Source organism: Prunus persica, chromosome G1 (assembly GCF_000346465.2).
Source record: "Prunus persica cultivar Lovell chromosome G1, Prunus_persica_NCBIv2, whole genome shotgun sequence".
NCBI lineage: Eukaryota > Viridiplantae > Streptophyta > Magnoliopsida > Rosales > Rosaceae > Prunus > Prunus persica.
Window position 1 is genome coordinate 41,236,425 of NC_034009.1, and position 19,883 is coordinate 41,256,307.

General features: G+C 34.8%; 1 pseudogene; it reads left to right on the plus strand.

Annotated features, from left to right (window-relative positions):
• Positions 16,110-19,095, plus strand: LOC18792615 (annotated as a pseudogene).

Sequence of the window (19,883 nt, forward strand, 5' to 3'; positions counted from 1 at the left end):
TCCCCTTTTTTAGTTATCATTTTTCTTTCTCTTATTTATGAGATTCAATACTTCTCTTTGAATTCGAACATTACTATGATTTAGTGTGTTTAATCAAAGTTCCAACTAACAATGCAAACTGATTCGACAAAGTCTCATAATTAATATGATTTAATATATTCGACACTTTGGGTAGAATTTGGTTAACAAAAAGCATTGTGTTGAGAGTGTGAATCTCATGTTGGGAACTTAAAGTCTTAGAGCATCTTCAAGGGAGATGTCAAATACTAAACGTTAAATTTAAATTTGATAGCTGATGTGACAATTTGATATTTTACACATCCACCCAATATGTCAAATTAAATTATTATTTTATTACATTTTAGTGTTGATTTATTTTTAATTAAAAATAAAATAAAATAAAATATTCATTTGACATCTTTCTTTTAGGATGTCAAAAATAACATATCAACCTCCAGCCTTCATTCCACATCAGCTTTGGCACATCGGTTGAAGTGATGTGAGATGTTATTCTAGCCATTAAATGTCTATGTGGCACTTTTGACACATCGGTTGGAGATGCTCTTAGAGAATCCACAATCATACTCTCTATTTTTCAGTTAATTTTGAGCTAAAAACATATTGAAGTTATTTAGGAGCTCTCTATAAAATTTAAACTTCAATCTTGCTCTCTAGTTTATGGAGTCATAAATGCTATAACTCTTTTCTAATTGGTCAATCTCCATTAAAAAATAATATAAAAAATAATTAGCATTAACTAAAGGTTTGAAACACTCATTAAATAAAGCAACATTAAATTATAGGGAGCCACTAGGAGTCCTTTCTCTCTCTTCAAATTTAGGAGCTCCTAGAGATCTCCCTATTTGAGGAGATGGATAGGGAGCATGGCTGGAGTTGCATTTTTTCAATTCCTCTCTAAAATTTATCTAAGAATGTGGTTTAGGGATCCCATTGTGGATGTTCTTAGAGCATCTATAATGGACTCCCTAAACTAAAATCCAAAAATCTTGATTTCAAAATTCTTCTTTTGATCTTTTCTTATGCCTCAAAAAGTTCATAAATCATTCTCTAATTGCTTCAGCGCTTGACAAAATGAACTTAGTCCCACTTTTCATCCTTCCAATTGCTTCAACACTTCACCATTTTCTTTTCTACGTCTCACATTTGCTTTCTTAATTCTCTCATTGATGTAATAAACTCCATCTCCCTTATTTCCAAGTCTTCTCTTCTTCTTCTTCCACCATTTTCTTTTCTACGTCTCACATTTTCTTTCTTAATTCTCTCATTGATGTAATAGTAATATACTCCATCTCCTTTATTTCCGAGTCTTCTCTTCTTCTTCTTCCACCATTTTCTTTTCTACGTATCACATTTGCTTTCTTAATTCTCTCATCGATGTAATAGTAATAAACTCCATCTCCCTTATTTCCAAGTCGTTGTCCTCTTCTTCTTCTTCTGGGAGGAAGAGTGGGCTGTTGCCCTCCACGTTTTAGATTCTTCTCTTCTTTCTCTCTTTTTTTTTTTAAAAAAAAATTACATATAAGGGCATTTTGGTCATTTTCACATGGAAGGGTATTTTGGTCATTTTGCTCAAACTTCATAAACAATTTCCTGCGCGTTCGTTGAGTCGACTACTATTGTCCTACCTCATAATCATAATTTTTTCAATCCAATTTCTTACACTTCCTTTGAAAAATTCACAAAATGTTACATAAGGGCATTTTTGTCCAACTTGAAATTAAACACACTTAATCCAATAGTCTCAATACAAAATCACTTGATAACATCAAGCTGTAGCTCGTAATTCTATTTAGAGTAGAAAATCAAAATTAGAAAAAGAAACAAATTGCAATCAATATGAGAAATCTGGTCAACTCACACCAACATGGACCAAGGTAATCAACTTGTGGGTGGAGGGATTTGAATTTGACAATAAAGCTAAATTCGTAATTGCAGCGTTACTATAAGCTTTACTCACCAAAAAAGAAGGTAACTACTGCTGACTACTTTTAGTGCAAAAACAAGAACCACATAAGAGACTGCTGCAGTTGACTAACTCTCATCATATGGTCCATTGTGAGGAGCTGTTGTATATATTAGCCATAACTCTATGCTTGATCAAAATGATCATCACACCCAGCAAAAACCAGAAAATGGCTAACACACCCATGCTATGACAGCTGTTGTGCTCCAACGTCACAAAGACATATTCAACACAAGCACAAGCATATTCTTTGTTCTTATCCGCTGAGTCATCCTCAGGGATCCTTGTCCTATGATTTTCTGTATAGTCTCTTGTGTATATATATGCACCTTTTACCTCAATTGTAAATGTCAAGAGCGGCAATTTTTTATTGTCTCATACATTGATTGTAACCCAAGTATTAGACAGTGAGAAAGAAACTGAAAGGAGAAGAGTGCCCGCCCATGTCCCAGGATAAGTAACTTCATTTGCATTGGCAATACTCGTCCGTCCGTGGTACTTAGAAAATCATTGGGATCAAACGTAAGACGGTTAGTTGCGCCCAAAATAATTATCCTGCCAATGGAATCATTCTTATCATAAGTACGGAAAACATAACCACGGTTACATAAGTCACTGAGGGTCGTAGAACCATCATCAAGTGTCGAAGCACTAGAAGAACCTACCTGAGGAACAAAAGATAACTAGGTTTCGGCAGTTCACTACTACAAAAAGTGAAAAAGACGACCAGAAAACAACGACGGTCTAAGTGAAAACCGTCGTGGTTTATAAAAAGACGACGGTTCTAAAAACACCGTCGTGTAATACAACCTTAGACAACTAAAAAATGGAGTTTCAAATGGCTGTTCAAAAACAACGACGTACATAACTAAACAACCGACGTCTATTTGAAACAGATTTCCGCAGTGTAAAATCAATGCCAACAAAGAACGGCAGAAGTTATGAATCGACCGACGTAGAAAGTAAAGACGACGATTTCAATAAAAACTGCCGTTTTTACTCATAAAATAACACGACGAGGTTTTCGTATAAGACGCCGTATAATTACAAACAAATCCACGGCTTTAAAATACAAAATATCGCCGTATTAAATTAATTTACAACGACGGAAAATATAAATATATCGACGTCATTCTCGTATAGTTCTACTACGTTATCTTTAAATCGTACAATAAAATTTATCGTCGTATTTATTCATTTTATACGTCGTACCTTTAATTTTAACGGTCGTCTTAATAAGAATTTTTGTTAACAATTTTTTTCTTTGATTTTCTTATCCTACGTCGGTAGATCTACTTAATGACAAGAATTGAAATAACCACGACGGTTTATATAGAACACCGCCGACATAATCAGTTTTGTCTGAGATCCCAAGGGTTACGAAATCTTACCAGATGGAACTCTGTTCCACATCATAATCTTAACAGATGACACAGATTTGCAAATATTGCGTCGTGTTAGTTTACAAATTCTAGAACATTAATTTCCCTCATTTTAAATTTCCTCGGGAAAGAAAAATCTATTTATCACGCTTTGGAATTGAAAACTAAAACTGAAAGAATACGGGAAAAAAAACTCCATTTATAATTTAAAATTAAAATCCACGTCGGTTGTAGTACACTTAACGACGTTTAACAAAATAATCTACGTCGGTAATTATAAATCTACCGCCATCGTAACTTAATATAGACGACGAGAAAAGACGACGGTAGAACAGAAAACCGCCGTTGTTTCAGTTTCTTTAACATATCTTTCTGCAGGACTTGTGTAGTTCAAAGCATTGACAATGTCTTCATCATATCTCCCAGAAACTACTGATTCAATTGCTCATGCTTTAGAGGCCATCTGAAGCCATTTCTATTCTTTATCGCATTCTTGAAACCCATCTTCTTCTTCTGAAGCTCTACGGATAAAGGAAGAGGCTATCACAATAAATCCGACGGATCTTCTTAGGCAAGAAAATCAAGCAGAGGATCAGGCACATCTGATCTTCAGATTTCCCTGAGAAGCGAACTTTCCTTCGACAGCGAGTGGAGGCCAGGCTTGCATCTCTTTTGATGGAAAGCAAGGAGTATTCAGAAGCACTAAGTGTCCTATCAGGCTTGATCAAGGAAGTGAGAAGGCTAGTTGACAAGCTTCTTCTTGTGGACATATATTTGATGCGAGTAAGCTCAATTTCTCTTTGAGAAAACATCCAAATTATTATCTTTGAGACATGAGAGACTGAGAGAGGAAGAACTTGGAACCTTAAATGTAAACCGAAAATGAATGAAAGCGACAAATTTATAGAATAAATTTTTAAAACCAACGGCGGTCCTTACAAACAAACCGCCGTTTAAATTGTAAAATCAACGTCGGTATGATCGACGTATATTACAGAAATCCACGTCGGTAAATTAATAAAAACGACGTGTTAAATAATATACCATGACGCGAGTTATTACTTATGTACTTTAATTTTTGAGTTTACTACGACGGTACCTACAAACTACTGTCGTATTTATTTACCACGTCCGAAGTTAAATGTACCGTCGTATTTTGTAATTTATACGTCGTAGTTATATGTAACCGCCATATTATTTTTTTGAAATGGTTTTATATGTAAGCAACTTTTCGTCTACTTGACTTACACATTTGTTGTTTTTATATTCTTATTTTATTTAAATCTGTCATCCAAAAAAGAAACTTTACATATTGCAGAATATTAATTTCCTTCGTTTTAAATTTCCTCCGGAAAAAAAACTCTATTTATAACGCACTGTAATTGAAAAATAAACTGAAAGGTCACGGGAAAAAAAATTCTATTCATAATTTAAAAATTAAAATCCACGTCGGTTATATTAAACCTAACGACGTTAAATGAAATGATTCCACGTCGAATGAAAAATATTGCGTCGTTTTAGTTAAAAACGACGTAGTTAAATGTAACCGCCGTATTATTTTTTTGAAATGGTTTTATATGTAAGCAACTTTTCGACTTACACATGCACTGTTTCCAAACCCGATTAAAAATTTCAATCTCCCAGAGAAACCTTTTCGTCTTTTTTCCTTGTCAGAGCATTGTCAGAGTTTCTCATCGTCTTCCTCTCGTCTTCTTCGTCGTCTCTGAACTTAAACATCGATCATCTTCCTCTTGCTTTCATTGCACGCAAAAGGTAAGCTTTCATTTTCACTATTTTGGTTACTGTTTTGCATGCTCATACGTTTTTTGTTTGAAAAATCTTTTTACCTTTTTTCTGGCCAAAATCATTTTACTTCTTTCCAAGTTTGATAAAATATACAGACAAAGAGAGAAAGTTTCCAACTTTGAAGACAACTACATCAACTAAATAAGACGACGGTAGACCACGACGGTTCGTCAGTTGTTCTAGCGTCGTCTGAAAATTGACAAAGTTGTTTTTAAAATAATAGTCTTTTTTTATATGCTTGTTTAATTGCAGGTTTGATTTCGCTGAACAATGGTTTTTGTTTTTCCCTTATTTGATAAAATATAAAGAAAAAGAAACTAGGGTTGGTATCTAATATAGACGATAAAATATAAATAATAGTTTACCACGACGGTGTATTACTATTGACGTCGTGTGAACATATATACCACGACGTTATATAAATAATGGTTTTAAACATTTATTACGTCTGAGATTATTTCATTGCGTCGTCTAAAATCATATCATACGTCGTATTTTGTTAATACCGTCGTTTGTGTTCTTAATGTTTTCCTGAAATATTTTCACTTGCAGTTTTGTCTGTTAAAATGGTTTCTCAACAACAAACTAAGGATTCTGGCTCCAAGAAGCTTGGAATGGTAGCTCCTCAAGATAAGTCTTCGAAGGAGATGAAGTCTTCGAAGAAGATGAAGTTTGCTTCATCATCTGCTGAGACAGAACAAACCAGCCAGACAACAATCTCAGATGATTCAAAGACTGGTCGAGGTATGAGCACAATGCCTCGTGTTGTGAAGAGAAAGCTTCAGAAACTGAGGCCAATTGTTGAGTACAATAAAAGGGGGAAAGGTGTTGGCCAAGCACATATTGAGATGCAGTCGTATATTGGTGTGTTGGCACGCTCCAGGATCCCACTTGTGGACAAGAAATGGTCCCAAATCCCCAAGGATATAAAGGAGCAGATTTGGGAAGCAGTTGACATGGCTTTTGTCGTAGGCCAAGGGGGCAAGACCTCTGTTTTAGCTTCTGCTTCCAAGAAATGGAAGGATTTCAAGTCTACACTAACGAGGCATTATATCCTTCCATACACCAATGACAGGGAGAAATTAAGCCAACCCCCTGAAACATATAAATTCATAGAGAAAGCACAATGGGATGCCTTTGTAGCTTCAAGGCTATCCAAAGATTTTGAGTCTGTGCATTCTCAACATGCACAGATTAGGGAGAAACTCGAGTACAATCATCGATTGTCTCGAAAAGGATATGCTGGATTGGAGGATCAATTGGAGGAAACCATGCCTGGGGTAGAAATTGATCGATCTACCTTATGGAAGAGAGCTAGACAGGACAAACATGGTAACATCCCTGATCCAAAGGTGGCAGAGAAAGCAAAATTAATTGTAAGCCTACTATCACTCTGTTTTAAATTTTTATTAAACTGTGAATTATTCTTATTACGTCGTATGTTATATTTTTCGTCGTGTGAATGATATTACCACGTCGAAAAGTTTTTAAAAACGTCGTTAAAGGTCTAAATAGGAATCACTACTATGTTTTCTGTAATTACAGCATAAGACGTCGGTGGTTCATTTTCGCGTCGTGTGAATGATATTACCACGTCGAAATTTTTTTAAAAACGTCGTTAACGGTCTAAATAGGAATCACTACTCTGTTATCTTTAATTATAGCATAAGACGTCGGTTGTTTATTCATTTCGTCGTTTTAAATAAATAACCACGTCGGTATAACTACCGTCGTGATAAGTTATAATAACGTCGGTTTATACGTTATTGCGTCGTGTGAAATTATATAATACGTCGTTTGTACATAAATAACCGTCGTGTGTTTTTTTGTTTATCTTTGTTTTAGGATGAATTGCAGAAACAAGTCTCGGAAGGCAAAGTCAGAGTAGATGGCAGCAATGATGTGCTGACCATGGCTTTGGGCCCCGAGCATCCAGGCAGGGTGAGGGGAGTTGGTGCTGGTGTTTCCCCAAGGCAATATTTCAATTTGCCCAAACCACAGAGGGTGAGCTTTGACGACCGTTTGAAGGACAGTTTAAGAGTTCTCCTTCAAGAAGAGACTAAAAAGATGGAGGCTAAGGCAAGGGAAGAGGCCTTAAGGATGGAGGCTAGGACAAAACAATTGGTAGAGGCTGAGAGGGAGCATTTCCTGAGTCAGCTTTCCCAATTAATTCCCAATTTTGATCCAAGCATGCTTAAACCAAGAATTAGCCAAAGCCCCAAAAATCCAATGTCTGACAAAGCTAGCTGCTCTGGAGGTGATGTGAGATCCCTACATTTGGAGGATGATACTGCCAAAATGGGGAAACATCAGCCAGATGAAGAGAAGGAAGAAGAAAAAAGAGATGAAGAGAAGGAAGAAGAAAAGGAGAAAGAAGATGAAGAAAAGCATGACGACAAGGTATGTTCACATAACTTTGCCTTTTTTATTTGTTTTTCAAAATTTCAGACGTCGATATTTTTATTTAATCCGTCGTTTGTTTAAAACTTAGACGGCGGAATTTTTTTAAGACGTAATAAAATATTTAAACGACGGTTTTTGCACCGTCGTTTAAATGGTTTCAGACGACGCTTTATTCATAAAACCGTCGTCTTTATTGAATTACCACGACAGTTTTTTCACCGTCGTTTAAATACTTTTAAGACGACGTTTTATTACTTAAACCGTCGTCTTTATTGAATTACCACGTCATTTTTTTTATTTCTTTAAACAGGTTATTGAAGTTGGTGCTTATTCAAAAATGGAGGCGCCATCTTCTTTAAAAACCCTTTGTCGTTTTGTGGAAACGACACTCCTGCCTGAGGATAAGACAGTCCAATTTACAATTGATAAGGAGGTGTTTGGTGGTGAGCGCGATACCTTCCTCCTGCCTGAAGATATTACACAATTTGCAGGCATGAAAGAAATTGGAGCTACTGTATTGGCTGTATATATGAGGTTTGTACTTCTAAAATAATAACTCGTTGGTTTATATATTGCGTCGTCTTAACTAACTAACCACGTCGTCTTAACTAACAACCGTCGTGATAAATATATTATAACGTCCTCATCTATTTCAGTACGTCGTGTGAAATATTATAATACGTCGTTTTTTTATACATAACCGTCGTGTTTTGTGTGCTGACTTGTTTATATTATTTTATTTGTTTAGGTACTTACACGATGTTTTGAAAAAAGCCAATATGTGCAGTATGGTTGGCTTTATCGACCCTGCTACAGTTAGTGCCAACTCTGGCACAATAACTGAAAGATCACGACTCGTAGCAGCTCGACTTCAGAAGACAGACGGTGAACAGATTTTCATGATGCCTTACAATCCAGGGTTAGTCTCCTTAGGATTTTGTTTTTATGATTTTCAATAAATGACAGCTTATAAACTAACCACGTCGGTGTTTTATTTTATTTAGTCGTTTGAAACTACTAACCACGTCGGTATTTATTTATCGTCGTGATAAATATATAATGTCGTCGTTAGCTACTTTACTTCGTCGTGTGAAATACTATAATACGTCGTTTTTGTAAATAACCGTCGTTTTTATATTAATTTTGTGCAGCCGTCATTGGATTTTGCTGATTGTAAGAGCAAAGAGAGAAACCGTCTATTTTCTGGATCCTCTGCCAGGAAATCGTGTGGTCGATGAAGAGGCCAAAAACATCGTGAACAGTGCTTTAAAAATATATAATACCCACATAGCCCGAGCAGGACGTAAAAATGTAATTTGGAAAACTCTCTCAGGCACACCAAAGCAACCCAGCAATGTCGAATGCGGGTATTATGTAATGCGCTTCATGAGGGACATCATCATGGATCCTTCCTTGGGGTTTGAGAATAAGGTAAGAAGAAATTACCTTCATACATTTCACGTCGTTTTTTGTATTATCAACGACGGTCGTGTAAAATTAACGTCGTTGAATGGATATACTACGTCGGTTATGAAAAATATCGTCGTCTGTGATTGAATTTCTTTTTATTTATAAACCCTAATAGTCATTGTTTATGCAGTATGCCAAGGGAAACCAGGAAGCTTCATACCCCCAAGAAGCCATTGATGAAGTCCGGAATGAATGGGCAGAGTTTGTTTTCCAAATTATTAAACAGGGCAATTATTGAACACTTGATATTTATGTATAATGTACCAATTTTCTCTATAATATGTAATGTAAAAATTTGTTGAGGTTTTCTTAAATTAAAAAAAAAACAAACATACAAATTGCTTAACCGACGTGTAATACTTTTCCAACGACCTAATAAAGTCAATAACCGTCGTATTTTGTTGTTGCGTGTTTTAAACAAATACGACGTAAAAAAATAGTTAGACGACGTTCTTTGAACAATTGAGTCGTTAATGGTTTACAATATCTTCAATTTCTTAAGGGTTCAGGGTATAATCGACGACGTTTATGTAACGACTGCGGTTAAGTCGTAAAATATATATTTTACGTCGTATAGTTAAATAGCCGCCATGGTTTCTCATTTTAACGACGTCATTTTAACGACTTAGTAGTCTATTACAATTTACAACGTCTACAATTTATTTAACACCGACGTGGTTTGTTGTATGGTAAGAATATTTTATTATTTTTATATCAAAATATTCAAAATAAATATAAAATAAATCAGAAAATTGAAAAGTCAACTCCTATGAAGTCATTGATATATTTTCTTCCACATAAACCTTGAAAAAATTCATTTTGAATAACAAAAATTTAAAATGACCATCCAAAACAAAATTGTTTTGATGAGTCATAAAATCACTTCTAGTTTTATGGTTTAGGGTTTAGAGTCTAGGGTTTAGAGATTAGGGTTGTTATTTATTGGGGTTTATTTTTAAAGTATAATTTTTGGGTAGTCTATGTTATATGTTAGGCTTTAAAACCATAAAACCTTTTATAAACTTAATTTTTTAAATTGTATAATTTAATTTTATGGGTTTAGTGTATTAATTTTTAACGACGGTGGTTGGGTCGTGGAATACATATTTTACGTCGTACAGTAAAACATACGACATGGTTTACGCTTTAAACGACGTCATTTTAATATGTAAGTCGGTTTATATAATTTACAACGTTTTTAATTTCTTAACACCGACGTGGTTTCTCATTTTAACGACGTCATTTTAACGACTTAGTAGTCTATTACAATTTACAACGTCTACAATTTATTTAACACCGACGTGGTTTGTTGTATGGTAAGAATATTTTATTATTTTTATATCAAAATATTCAAAATAAATATAAAATAAATCAGAAAATTGAAAAGTCAACTCCTATGAAGTCATTGATATATTTTCTTCCACATAAACCTTGAAAAAATTCATTTTGAATAACAAAAATTTAAAATGACCATCCAAAACAAAATTGTTTTGATGAGTCATAAAATCACTTCTAGTTTAATGGTTTAGGGTTTAGAGTCTAGGGTTTAGAGATTAGTGTTGTTATTTATTGGGGTTTATTTTTAAAGTATAATTTTTGGGTAGTCTATGTTATATGTTAGGCTTTAAAACCATAAAACCTTTTATAAACTTAATTTTTTAAATTGTATAATTTAATTTTATGGGTTTAGTGTATTAATTTTTAACGACGGTGGTTGGGTCGTGGAATACATATTTTACGTCGTACAGTAAAACATACGACATGGTTTACGCTTTAAACGACGTTATTTTAATATGTAAGTCGGTTTATATAATTTACAACGTCTTTAATTTCTTAACACCGACGTGGTTTTTCAGTCGTCGTTATATAAAAAATTCAAAATAAATTTAAAATTAATCCGAAAAATGAACGGCCTTACGTTCTTAATCCGAAAAATGAAGTTTCCGTCGTGGAATATTAAATTTACGTCGGTACTTGTAGAACTTTCGCCTTGGTTTTTCTTTCGACGTTTTATAACGCGCGCGCTCTAAAAATTTTCGCGCGACCTAAATTTTTTTAGATTTGGCTCTTAGTCTTATACTTTGATCCCTGAAACCTAAAATTTCAGATTTCACGCGACATAACATTTCGCTCTCTCACTTCTGCTCTAATTAAAAGTTGCACTCTCCAGGCTCGTCGAATCTGTAAGCTCGTCCAACCTGTAAGTACAAACCCTATCTTCCCCTTGTAAATTCATTGAATGATATTAGGTTGTTTTGTTAAAGGGTTTTAGGTATATGCTTTGCGATCTGTTAATAATGTGCTTATAGGTATGGGTTCATGGATTTTCTGTTTAATGGGTTCATGACAAGATCAAATAAAGGTGTACTTTTGCTGGAAATCAACACAAAAAGACACATCACCAACTTCCAAATGATTTCCAGCAAAAGGACACCTTTATTTGATCTTGTCATTTTCCGCTCTGGAGAAGGTGCAAAGTGCACCAATGCTTATAGGTATGGGTTCATGGATTTTCTGTTTAATGGGTTCATGGATTACATTATCTGTTATGTTGAATTGGGAATGGATTTAATTTTGTCGTATCTTTTAATCACCCTATGTTATGTTGAATTGGGAATGGATTTATTGTTTTCATGCTTGGTTTCATGTATATGTTGGTTTCTTGCTTGGTTTCATATATATGTTGTGTTCTTAATGGGTTTTGTGTTCTTGAAAATAAACTGAGACACGACGAATTTTAAGGCGTACGACGACGATTACACGACGGTGTTTTTAAACTACCGTCGTTGTATTACTTATACACGACGGTTTTTTCATAAACCGTCGTTTGTATTACGTATAATAGACGACGTCTGTTGAAAATCCGTCGTCTATATATGCCAAATACGTCTGTTTTTGATTAAAACCCGTCGTCTCTGTTGTTTATTACTTGCGATTAGATCATTGTATAATCTGCTATAGTGATGGTCATTGCCTGTATTTTCACTTTATTATAGATAATAGGTTATAGTGTCGGAGATGGATAAGTCATGGATGCACTCGGATAGAAGATCGAAGGCATATGAGTTTGGGGTGGAAGCATTTTTGAACTTTGCTGTAGAAAATCTTCTAACTACAACACATATCCGTTGTCCATGTGTTAAATGTGTTAATTTGAAGTTGTTTGGGGTTGGAATTATAAGGGATCACTTATACTTTAATGGAATTGACCAAAGCTATAAGAATTGGACATTTCACGGAGAACCTTGGGAAGCAACTACTAATGCTTGAGAAGTACTTTCCCCCTTCATTCTTTGATATCATGGTTCATCTAGTAGTACATCTTGTCAGAGAAGTTCGTCTATGTGGGCCAGTATATTTTAGGTGGATGTATCCGTTTGAAAGATATATGAAAGTGCTGAAGGGGTATGTTCAGAATCGTACTCGTCCCGAAGGTTGCATTGCTGAGCGGTATATAGCTGAAGAAGCGGTAGAGTTTTGTACTCAGCATTTATCTGATGTTAGTACAGTTGGAGTGCCTTCAAGCCAAAAGATGGGAGTTTCAAAGCCATTATCAGGTTGCACAGTGAGCGTAGTTGATCAGGACCTGTTGAATCAAGCACATCTATATGTCTTGGAGAATACGGAGGAAGTCCTACCTTATATCGAGTACGTATGAGTTTTATTCTTTAAGTTTCCATTTAAAATTATTTCTTATGTTTATCTTATATATTTGGGACCGTAATGCTTGAATTTTTCGTGTCATGTAGGCAACATATGATCCACATCAAGACTGCTTATCCAAAATTTAGAAAGAGAACAAAGTGGCTGCAGGATAAGCACAATAGCACTTTCATTCAATGGCTACGCTTCAAGGTATATGTTGTTGAATAACGTATTTCTCTTTTAATTTTCTTCTTATTTATATGTTAGGATGAATTAAGATATGATTAATTTGCAGGTTCAAAGTGAAGTTGAGGAAGACAATCATGGCGTATCAGAAAATTTAAGGTGGCTAGCAGCTGGTCCAAACATGTCAGTGCCATTATATAGGAGCTATCTTATTAAAGGTATTAAATTCAATATCAAGGCACAAGATGATGTGCGGACAACTCAAAATAGTGGAGTTTATTTACTTGCACATACCATGCAAGTTGCTAGTGCCAAGGATAAAAACCCAATTCTCTCAAATATGGGTTTCTATGGTGTCATTCAAGAAATTTGGGACCTTGACTACCAAAAGTTTACAATCCCAGTCTTTAGGTGTGATTGGATAGATAGTTCTGGTCTTGTAGTCGACGAACTTGGATTTACCCTTGTAGATTTGAGTAAAATTGGACATAGGAATGACCAATTTGTTTTGGCTTCTCAAGTCAAACAAATATTTTTTGTTGACGACCCGATGCATCGTGGTTGGTCGGTAGTGTTATCAATGCCTAGTAGAGAATATAATGATGTTATTGGTGATGAAGTATTAGGTGATGTGATAATTGAGTGTGAGCCATTTACTAGAGGGATGCCAAATGTTGACACATTTGATGAACTGGTAGGTGAGTTAGGCGGTCAAAATATTCGAGATGGGTGTGAAGATATATGGATTGAATGATGCTTATGTAATTGGCAGTGTATGACATTAATTTTGTAATATATTGTAATGTGATTTCTTCACTTTCTACGTTCAAATAAAACACGACGTTATTGTGAATCAGTTATTCAGCATATTTACCGACGTCTTAAAGCAACGTAACAATGAAGAACCACGACGCTATTGTGAAGCAATTATTCAGGATATCACGTCGGTGAAGGATAAAGAACCGCCATGTAATTCAAAATAACACGACTCCAATCCCATAATACCGACGTCTAAAAAACGAGATATGTAATCTGAACGTTAAAAAATACGACGTCATCATACATTTTCCACGTCGCAAGTTCTTTTATAAACGAAGAGGAACGAAATTAATTCCGACGGAAATTCATTATAACCGCCGTCTAATAACAATTAAACGACGTTATTTGTAATACGGCTCCCATCATAATCTACGCCGTCTATATGTTCTGTAATACGGCTCTCATTTATTTGGAACCGACGTTGTTTAGACGTTCAACGTCGTCTATATTATTAAGTGCGTCGTGAGTAATGAATACATATAAATACAACGTCGACTATATAAATGTATACGTCGTAAATAATGACACTGACAACTATTTCCACGTCATCTTTTTTAGATAAAATCGAAGTGGAAAATTTATTTCACGACGGTTTTTTGTAAATAAGAGACGTTGTAGAACTTTAGCAGACTAAACACGTCTGTTTTTATTGTTTTCCGACGTTGTTGTATTTAACAACGTCTAATATTTATGGTCGTTGTTTGTTTCTGAAAATAGGACGTATAAATTTTTTAATACGACTCTCATATATTTGTAACTGACGTTGTTTAGTTTTTCAACGTCTACTATAGAAACACATACGTCGTAAATAATGACACTGACAACTATTTCCACGTCATCTTTTATCAAAAAATCGAAGTGGAAAATTAATTGTACGACGGTTGTGTTTATATGTGCGACGTAGTAGGTATCAATAACGTCGTCTTCTAATGTATTTAAAGACGTCATATTTTTTATTGTCGTGAAAATTATATTTAACGTCGGCGTATTTTTATTGTCGTCGTTGTATGTCTATCTTGCGGCCTTGTTCTCTTAATATGTGTCATATTTTCCCTTTTTAACGACGGTCTTTTTAGAGAATTGGTCGTCTATTATCATCATCGATTGCTTTTTTTAGATCTTTTGCAGTACAAAGACGTCGTTTTGTATTTTTTGATGACGTTGTATTGTTTAACAACGACAGTTATTTAGCGTCGTGGTTTATGAGGGAAAAGATGACGGTGGATTCCACGACCATTGAAAAACCAAATACACGACGGTGATTTACCGTCGTCTTTTTGCTTTTTTGTAGTAGTGGTTACAGGGTGGCACAACCCGAACCACTACTTGTAGCTTATCGTTCCTTTTGGACTTTGAGTTCATCCCACCATTTTGGATAGCCATTCAACTTGGAACAAGTTTCTTGACTGTGTTTCGGATTTCCACAATGTGTGCAACCTCCTTCATTTGTCTGAGTCTTCAGTCATGAAGTCGTATTTGGCTTCGCAGTGTTCGCAGGTTCGGTGGTTGTCTTTGCATATGACTGTATCTGAAGCTGTGCAATGTCAATAGAAGGAGGTGTCGATCCCGACCGATCGGTTTGTACTTTTTGTAGGAAACAAATTTATTTGGAGTACATCCTTGTGAGCCTTGTCAAGTCGATCATCTAATCCATCTCGGAAAGTGTAAAATCAATGAAACTTAACCAAAATTAGGGAAATAAAAAGGATTTTGACCCTTACTATTTCTAGTTTCCAAAACATCAAAACCTTTCAAAAATACTTCACAAAATAAAGGAACACGGGAGTCAAAGTAAGGTATATGAACTGAAATTTCCAGAAAAATACAAAGTTTCATAATTTTCTCAAAAGTGTCTTTCAACACACCTCAATACCATCCTTAAGGCTTGAAATCATACTCCAACATCATACCATTGGCCTAAGCTTCCCAAAAACAAGATTTGGATCTAAAATGTGAACACCCAAACCCAAAAATTTATCAACACACCCAAAATCTGAAAATCCTGATTTCAAACGAGGGTGGAGATGGGGAATCTCCAATATGAATATTGCGGGTACAAAGTCGGGAATAGGAGAAAAAAGCTTAACGAGGATGGGAATGAAAATGGCATACCCACCCCCAATTTGACCAATTGCCATCCTTAAGTCACATAAATGACATCACTCGATGTCATATCTTACAATTGCATCTTACAGACATTAAATTTACATTTGAAACGCACAGCTTTTCTAGGTTGGGCAAGGCAACCTAGGCATCAAATGCTGAAATGTCAGCTAGCTAGAATGATCTAGATGGTTTAAAACTTATGCAACTTGGCATTTTTTGCTTTCTCCAAATGCTGTTGAAAATTCCACCTTTTCTTCGCACTATAAAACAAACATACTCTTGGATAATTTATTACTTCTCATCTGCAACATCTTTGTGGCATATATTTGCTTTCTCCACTATGGAGTCTTCTAGAATTCCAATCAAAGCTATCGTTTCTCTATTTTGCTCTTATATGCTTTTGTCGCACATCACCACTTTGAGCCCTACCTTGGCTTTGGAAGACTGTGAGTTTCCAGCCATCTTTAACTTTGGAGATTCAAATTCAGATACTGGTGGATTGGCTGCATCCCTTTTGCCACCACCACCACCTTATGGGGAGACCTATTTTCATATGCCGGTTGGGAGATTCTCAGATGGCAGGCTCATAATCGATTTTCTTGGTAGAGATTTTTTGTTTTTGGGTTTTATTTTTGTTTTTTAAAATATTTATTTAGGAAAAGGTTTTAATAGTATATGCTTTAAAATTAATTCTCATCTTATTCTTATGGCTGACAAATTCAAACACGTATAAATGGTGGAAAAATTGCTTTTGTTTTCCAAATTGTTTTCAAACGCCGTACACAAAGACCAAAGTGCATGGTAGACCCAATAAGCTTTCTGGACACTCATTTTTCTTGATAATTTTGGGCAGTAAGTTTTATATATATCAAATAATATTGGATGAAGAGAAACATATAGCGACTTGACTTGCAGAGTATTTTAGGTTCAAACATCATGACACTTGACATTGTGTGTGATAAAATTCTCATCTCCTAATATAATTTGTATAAAAATAAATAAATAAATAAAGCACTTCCTGTAATATGGACATGTGTTGGCATAATACTTCTATTTGCATAAGTACTTCGTACTAAATGATAAGTTCCTTTCTTTTTCAACATGCATTTCGTTGTTATGCGGTTTTCTTTTCTCTTTCCAAATTTCTTGTCTAATAAAACTTGTGGTTCAGCAAAGAGTCTTGGTCACCCCTTTCTAAGCGCATATCTGGATTCCCTTGGGACAAACTTCTCGTATGGTGCAAATTTTGCCACTGCATCTTCCACAATCAGATTGCCAGATAACATTATACCAGCTGGTGGATTTAGTCCCTTCTACCTCAATATTCAGTACATGCAGTTCATGCAACTAAAATCCAGATCACAACTCATTAGGCATCGAGGTAAAAATCTAATTATTTATTACTTATTAGGGTAACAAATTATTTTCAAGCCAAAAAAACTTTGTGACTGGAGCTTTGTTTAATTTGTATATAGGGGGAATATTTGCAAGTTTGATGCCCAAGGAGGAGTATTTCTCCAAAGCTTTATACACATTTGACATTGGACAGAATGACCTAGGAGAGGGGTTCTTTGGTAACTTGACTGTTCAAGAGGTCAATGCATCGGTTCCTGATATAATTAGTGGGCTCTCGGCAAATATTAAGGTAATTAATCTTCTAGAGATAAAGTTGTGGGTCAGCAAAGAGTCTTGGTCAATGGGGCCCTAACTCATTGTATCAATTATATTTTAAGATCCTATGTTCAACAATTGGTCGTGTCTCTATTATTGGCGTCATACATTCAAATATTTAGTTATATATCAATTCTTAACACTCGTGATATAGATAAATTTTACATTATTTAATTTTTATAAATACACTAAAAAAACAAAAAAATTGGCAGTTGACCCTATTAAATTTAATTAATTATTAAATTATTTTGATATCCTATTGAATGTTTTGGGTTTTTTTAATAAGGTTTTGGAGTTCGGCTTGTTTTAAGAAATTGATGGCAGTTTTGTAATTTATAGAAAGTTCGAAGTCTCTTTATTATGTTGTGAATGGGTTTTGAGTGTGTTTCTAAAGTCCATTTCATGTGAGTTTTTTTTAATATAATTTGGATCCCTATATTATGTATAAATAGTGAATCTCCCTTCAAATAACATGTTAGACTGTCTAGTAAGAGTATATTCTAATTTTTCAGCTCACTGCTTGTTTTAACTTTTGGTGAATTATGATGTTAAATGTGGTGATTACTGTGATGATGTAGAAAATATATGATTTGGGAGCGAGATCATTTTGGATCCACAACACTGGGCCAATTGGCTGTCTCCCTTATATCTTAGCCAATTTCCCAGCTCAAACGGATGAGGCTGGCTGTGCAAAGTCATATAATGAAGTAGCTCAGCATTTTAACCAGAAGCTGAAGGAAGCCACAGTTCAACTTAGGAAAGATCTACCTTTGGCTGCAATTACTTATGTGGACGTCTATTCAGTTAAATACTCTCTTTTCAAGGAACCCCAAAAATATGGTAAGCCATTCAACCTTATGATATTCACAAGACATACCTATATAAAGTTTGCAGTTTTTTTTTTGTTTTCTTGTTTTTGCTTACGTACGTAATTTCAAATGATTTCATTGGACTGATAAGTATATATATCACTTGTCACATAATGTAATTCACTAATGCGGTTTAAAAATGTGATCTCTTAAGCATTATTAAAATGGAAAGCATATGCAAAGAAATTCCATGAATGAAATCTATTTTCACTCTATATTGAATTGGTTGCAAATGTTTCAGGGTTTGAGCTCCCACTTGTTGCTTGTTGGGTATGGTGGCAAGTACAACTATGACAGTAGTTCTGAATGTGGAGGAACAGCTAGAGTTAATGGAAGGCAAATATTTGTTGGCTCATGCAAAGATCCTTCGGTGAAAGTGAATTGGGATGGCATTCATTATACTGAGGCAGCTGCCAAATTTATTTCTGATAAAATTTCAACTGGAGCATTTTCTGATCCACCCCTTGCTTTGAAACAAGCATGTCACAAGATTTTCCCTAATAATTAAATAAATCAAAATATTAAATACGTACAGACAGATGCATGCAGGTGGAAATTATTTTGTATTGGAATAATTGTGTTGCAGGTCCCTTGAGCCATCTAGGTAGTAATTTAGAATACCCAATAAAGCCTTTGGGGTATAACTTAATTGGTTGAACTCTTCTACTTTCACTCATGTGGGTAGAGGTTTGAAACCTCAAAGCACCGAATGAATATTTATGTAAACCCGCCTTCCCCCTCTCTCCCCCCTCCCCCAAAATTGCTTGCACTAAAAAAAAGTACGCCATAAAAAATAAAGGCTCCTACACTTGGTTTTTAATAATAGAGCAATGCTAGTCATAATAAAAAAGCAATGCTAGTTATACCACATTTATATACCATCTTTTGTTGACCATTCAATTTTTTAGTTATCAATTTTCTTTCTCTTATTTATGAGGTTCAATACTTCTCTTCGAATTCGAACATTACTTTGATTTAGTGTGTTTAATCCCAATTTCAACTAACAATGCAAACTGATTCAATAAAGTCTCATAATTAATATGATTTAATATATTCGACATTCTGGGTAGAATTTGATTAACAAAAAGAATTATGTGTTGAAAGTGTGAATTTCATGTCGGCAACTTAAAGTCTTAGAGCATCCACAATCATACTCTCTATTTTTTTTTGTTAAATTTTAGCTTAAAGCATATAAATGTTATTTTAGGAGCTCTCTATACAATTTAAACTCCAATCTTTGCTCTCTAATTTAGGGAGTCATAAATGCTATAACTCTTTTCTAATTGGTCAATCTCCATTAAAAAATAATTAGCATTAATTAAAGGTTTGAAATGCTCATTAAATAAAGCAGCATTAAATTATAGAGAGGTACTAGGAGTCATTTCTCTCTCTTCAGATTTAGGAGCTCCTAGAGGTCTCCTTATTTTAGGAGGTGGATAGGAAGCATGGTTGGAGTTATATTTTCTCAAATCCTCCCTAAAATTTATCTAAGAAGGTGGTTTAGGGAGCCCATTGTGGATGCTATTAGAGCATCTATAATGG